We start from the raw sequence: 6860 nt of genomic DNA on the forward strand, positions 1-6860 counted from the left end.
TAGTTTTAATGCTGCTGTCAATAATGCCACTCGGTTTTAATGTGAATCTAACCTAAAATCGAGGCGTCGTAGTGCTGTGTGTGTTGTATTTTTTTTAATGACCAGTTCGTTTATATTTTAAGTACTTGCGACATATTTCTTGCATACTAACTGTAATTCCACTTTTTACAACACACTACACCACTCTTTCGCTCTAAAACAAATGACCGACCATTTTGGACATGAAATAAGAGGGGATGGGTTTAGTTTTATTGTTTCTAATAAGAAGCATAGTTTAGTCTTAGTCTATGTCTATACGATAGTATCGATAACCAAATTGATTCAGTTAAGAGCGTTTGGTTTTAATATAGCCTACTAATTGCTTCTAAGAAATCAACTTTAAAGACAACTAAAAACATAGTTTTAAGGCATATGTTTTACTGACGTAATAGTCTTGAGATCAAGTAGTTTTAATAATAGGTTTTATTAGTCATATTAGGAGAATCTTTAAAACTAATTTAAAACTAAAAGGTAACAAACAAGAATCTAATAAAACCAAACAGTCCGGAAGTTCTTTATAAAACTAATTAGTTTTAAAGTGAACTGAGAATAAACCACTTTAAAACTAAAATAAGACAAATTATTTATTAAGATTAATTAGTCTTATTTGATAGTCTTATTAGATACTTTAAAACTAGTGACAAATGCTTAACAGTTTTAAAGTTCTGACAGTATATCTACAAGGTAACTTTAAAACCAGTATCTTCTTATTTACCACAATAAAACCTTTATAAACCTTAAATAAAACTAAAATGTTTTTATTGTGCTACTTGGGCATGTTATCGGTAACTGGAGGCAAGCCGCACAAAACAGAGACAGAGGAAAAAGCTGGGGGAGACCTATGTCCAACAGTGGACGCGTACGGGTTGATGATAAGTTAATTATTGTATTTTTATTGCGTAGTTACCAACTACATAAAGGTATACTTTAGGCCCGTGCGGGATTTTGTTATATCCCAAACGTGGTCGATGGGATTCAAGTCAGGAAATTGAGCAGGCCAGGGCAATATCTGAAGATTGTTCTACTCTAAAAAATTTCTGGCGGTTCTTGCAACATTCGGATGTGCATTGTCGTGCATCAGCACACAATTTTCTCCTAATTGTGCAACATATGGACGAACAATAGGTTCAAGAATATGATCTCAATAATCATTTGCTGTTAAAAATAGTTCAATAAGAACGAGATCAGTTCGAAAACCTATTGAAACTCCAATCCAAACCATCAAAGTTCCTCCTTGATATCTGTCAACTTTTTGAACGGTTTGCGAGCGAGATGCGTTGCCAGATGTTCGCCACACCATCGATATTCGTGAATCGGGTCATAAACCACACCTAGATTTATCGGTGAAAATAATGTTTGCCCATTCTTGTTGTTGCGAAATTTGATGTTCTTCGACCCATTCTATTCTATTTGTGGGATTCCCACGTGATATTACTGGAACTCTAATTGCACGTCTAGCGTGAAGATTACCCTCATGCAACCTATTCCTGACAGTTTGAACAGAGACCTTAATGCCATGAAGTATTGAAGCTCACTTCTTAGCTGGCTAGCAGTAACATTAGGATTCATTAATGCCTGAAGGTGAACAAACCCGTCATGTACCGGTTGTACTGCTCTTGTTGGACCAGCGTGTCTTTCCCTTACATCACTAGTTTCTTTTAAACGCTGCCATAACCGTTCTACAATACTTTTGGTAGAGTGGACAGCTTCTGTAACGTCGCGGATGTTTATCATCCACCACCCTGTATCATGCCAATAGCTCGTAGCTGTGTTTCACGATCAAAATGATTTTGTCTATTTTAATATTATACTAGTGACCTCATCCATCTGAGCTTGATGGCGTAATCGATGATTTTTTTAAATGAGAATAGGGGTCGTGTGACAGCTCATTTGAAAGGTCATTCTATTCTCTATTCAGTAATATAAACATTGACATAAATATTTATACAGTGTGCTCAAAAGAAATTTTTTTGAATTAAATTAATTGAGACAAAAAGAAGAATGTACGTAATTTATTTAATTCAAAATACATTTTACTGCTGCGATAAGACTGGAAGAAATGCTTATTTGACAAATAAATATTATTTCTCGATTAAATTCAATGTTGCTACCACCCATCTGCCTCTTGGTAGTATGAACATTTTTTAATATAAGCAAAAAGCATTTTTTTAAATAACCATTTTTTTTCTATTTTCTGATAGCAGTAAAATGTATTTTGAATTAAATAAATTACATACATTCTTCTTTTTGTGTCAACTAATTTAATTACAAAAGCATTTTTTGGACATCCTGTATAAATAATTATATCAATGTTTATATCACTGAATAGAGAATTGCATAAACTTTCAAATGAGCTATAACACGACTCCTATTCTCATTTAAAAAATCATCGATTACGTCATTACGCTCAGATGGATGACGTCACTAGGATGACATATATGCCAAAAAGTCATAATTTAAAAATAAAAATCGACCTGTTTCGAGATTTCTTTCAAAAATCCCCCATTCACGAAAAAATGAATTTATTCCAACCTTTACGCCCTCACTGTATACACAATGAATTCAAGTAATAACCAACAAATGCGCTAATGTCACTGTCACTTAAAATCATAAACGTAAAAATAGGGCTTTTCAACAATTCTCATTTGTTTCGAGCTCCGTGCAGTGGCGTGCTGGAGCTTTTCAAGCGACCCGGTGATTTTATAGAAATTCGGCCTCCCATCCTCATTTTACCTTCTATTATCAGGATGTTTTATTCGTTACTTATAAAATCAAAAGAACAAAAATATAAATTATTTTTAAATCAAACATAAAACGTTGAATTCAATGATTTTTTTTAATTTGCTATATTTTTTATATAAGAACAAATCTTACATGTATTACAATATTTTATGCAGTAAGGCAGGAACCATAATTTCCTGAAAAAAATATAATAGGTATGAATTTAATGTAATTAAGACAAAAGTAAAATAAAATTTTGAGAATTTTTCAGGTACTTATGTATTAAGTTGTAAGTCATATTTTTGAAATTATATAAGCCTTGCTTTATAATCTTGATAATATATTAGACCTCTTCAAAGAAAAAGTGATGTAAGTATTTACTTTATTACTTAGTGTATTACAATAAATACTTATTACACCACTTTTCCTGATTTTCCTGATGAAGAGAGGTCTATTTATTAAGGTTATAAAGCAAGACTTACATCATTTCACAAATATGACTTACACCACTTGGGCTTTAACACCCTCAAAAATGTACTTGTATGTATGAAAATAAAATTTATTATTATTATTATTTATATTTAATATTAATATCATTTATATTTATATTTAATATTATTTGTAGCAATCTATTTATGTGTATATAGTATGGTATAGTTAGACCCAAACCCAGACATCCAAAGTGAAAGTTATCCTCCAACACCAAATTGTTCTATATGGTCCACATAATGTTCAGAAAAAAGTCACACCATTTTGAGCGTCGGGTTTGGGGGGGGGGGGGAGAGGGGGGGAGAAATCTGCAAATTCGTAGTTTTTTACGTTTTTCGTCAATATTTCTAAAACTAAGCGGTTTAGCATGAACAACCCTCTACATAAAATTGTTCTACATTAAATTTGAAATAAAAAAGGCCCTATGCATAACCCTTCTAAAATGAACGGTTCCAAAGTTACGGAGGTAGTATAGTATAATTGGTCCAAAAAAAGGCCTAACCCAGACATCCAAAGTAAAAGTTTTCCTTCAACACCAAATTGTTCTATATGGTCCACATATTGTTCAGTAAAAAGTTACACCATTTTGAGCGTCCAGTTTGGGGGGGGGGGGGATGGGGGAGAATTCGGTAAATTAGTAGTTTTTTACGTTTTTCGTCAATATTTCTAAAACTATGCTTTAGCGTAAGGAATGTTCTATAGAAAAATGTTCTACATAAAATTTAAAACAAAAAAGGTTCTATACATAATTGTTATAAAATCAACGGTTCCAGAGTTACGGAGGGTTAAAAGTGGAGGTTTTCGATACTTTTTATATTTACCGATTTCTCCCCCCTCTCCCCCCCAAACCCGACGCTCAAAATGGTGTGACTTTTTTATGAACATTATGTGGACCATATATAACAATTTGGTGTTGAAGGAAAACTTTCACTTTGGATGTCTGGGTTTTTGGTATAGTTATATTTATCATAAATATTGCCCAAAAAATATAAAAAGTATCGAAAACCTCGACTTTTCATCCTCCGTAACTCTGGAACCGTTGATTTTATAACAATTATGTATAGAACATTTTTTGTTTTAAATTTCATGTAGAATATTTTTGTATATAACATTGTTTACGCTAAAGCATAGTTTTAGAAATATTGAAAAACGTAAAAAATCTACTAATTTACCGGCTTCTCTCCCATCTACCTCCCAAACCGGACGCTGAAAATGGTGTAACTTTTTACTGAACAATATGTGGACCATATGGAACATTTTGGTGTTGGAGGAAAACTTTTACTTTGGATGTTTGGGTTAGGCCTTTTTTTGACCAGTTATACTATACTACCTCCGTAACTTTGGAACCATTCATTTTAGAAAGATTATGCATAGGGCCTTTTTTATTTCAAATTTAATGTAGAACATTTTTGTATAGAAGGTTGTTCATGCTAAACCGCATAGTTTTAGAAATATTGGCGAAAAACTTAAAAAACTACGAATTTACCGATTTCTCCCCCCTCTCCCCCCAAACCCGACGCTCAAAATGGTGTGACTTTTTTCTGGACATTGTGTGGACCATATAGAACAATTTGGCGTTGAAGGATAACTTTCACTTTGGATATCTGGGTTATGCCATCTTTTGGATCAACTATACTATACTAATATAGAGTCTTATTCATTTAGTTAAACTGTATTTTACAATTAGAAAAAAAAATTTATTTAATTAAAATTGTTGAAATTTTTTTTAGTTAAATTTTTTTTAGTTAAATTTTTTTTAAGTGATTTATTATTATTAGCAAAATTAACATTCGATTAAAAAAAATATATTTTTTTACATTTAAAATTTTGTGTGAAAAAAACCTATTTGATCGGCCTCAAGAGGCCGCGGCTCTCGCTGATTGCACCGATTCATATATGGCCAGCACGCCACTGGCTCCGTGTATAATATTAATATATGTACACAGATTATACAACATATGACAGAAGCTCGAAACAAATGAGAATCGTTGAAAAGCCCTATTCATACTAAACTATTCTCTATCCTCGTGCAACTTATTGTGGTGTGTATGGACAAGTGGCTTAATTTGGCGATACTAGTTTCTGTGAGTAAAAAATAGACCTAGTATAAAAAGTAATTCGTGAATAATTTCATGCATGGGAAAAGTTGGAGTGGAAGAACTATAACAAACTAGTATGACATAAAAGTTTGTAAGCATCATGAGCATTAATAGATATGTATACCCTCAGGTAAATAACTATTTTACTTCTTTTTCAGAATTTATTTTCGTTTATGGTCAGTATAGTCGTTTGTAGTTATTGAAAATTATTATTATTATTATTGTTGTCCTCTAAAAACAACTTTATTTCTTCGAGTTTGACTGATTCTTATTTATGTACATCACTTTTGAATCTACATTATATTGTAAAAGACAAAATTGAGTGTCAGTGTGTTTCAAACCGTAATTGAAGACTAGGCATCGATAACAGACAACGTTTTCATTTTATACATTCATAATTGCCTATAATGGTCAAATAAAATCAAAGAAACGGTTTATTTTTATTTACATAGCCGCAAATAATGTACTGTGCTACTTAATATACCTTAGAGCAGTGATACTCAACCTGCGGGCCGCATGAGGCCCTCTAGCGTTTTTTATGCGGCCCGAAGGCTAACTAAAGGGCCCTGTGATCAAATTATTTGTCAAATTTCACGTGTTTTTCAAATTATTTGATAGTGTGCCGATGTGTTTGAGGCGTGTTTGGGCATGAGGAAGACAATTTAATGACTTTAATTTCAAATTATAGTGAACTTTTTAAGAAGTCTGATTAAAAGGCAAGGTATTATAACTTTTAATAATAAATTATTAAAGCTAATGAACAAATAAATACTCATTTTAAAAATAATCAATACTTATTTACTACATTGCAACGACCCATTTAGTAATCACAAGAAAAATTCAGGTCCGGATTAACAAAAAAAATTTAAAATAATTGTGACCTTGAAACAACACCCTGTATATTAAAATTTTCAAAATTCGTCTGCACTTTTGAAAAGAGCACAAAAAACTAAGTTTAATTGCTCGCTTAAATTTTGCGCAGATAATTTAATGACATTAATTTTGAAATTATATCGAAATTTTTGTTTTGAAAGTTCGAGTTTTTAAAAATTTCGACATAATTTCAAAATTAAAGTCATTGAAGTGTCTGCGCCAAAAAATGGAAGCTCCATTAAAGCTCTTTTCAAATGTGCAAACGGGTTTTGAAAATTTCAATATACAGGATGTTGTTTCAAGGTCACAATGGATTTATAATTTTGTTTAATACGGACCTGGATTTTTCTTGTGATTAGTAGTTGGGTGGTTTGGGTTCTAAATGTGACATATGTTTACCAAATATCTAAAAAAATATACAAGGTGGTTCTAAAGTTATGGGTCCAGAAAGAAATGGGCAAAATCGATAAAACACCATGTTAACTCGATTATAAAGTCGGTGGAGCAATAAATTTAGTATGTCTAGAACCGCCACATTTAACTCTATTCACCATTCAAGTATTTCCGTTTCCTAATGAAACACCCTGTATACTACTTCATCTTGATTGCGGCCCGCAAGCTGTGGCAATAGCTACTATG

This window comes from Diabrotica virgifera, chromosome 3, assembly GCF_917563875.1.
Source record: "Diabrotica virgifera virgifera chromosome 3, PGI_DIABVI_V3a".
Classification (NCBI taxonomy): domain Eukaryota; kingdom Metazoa; phylum Arthropoda; class Insecta; order Coleoptera; family Chrysomelidae; genus Diabrotica; species Diabrotica virgifera.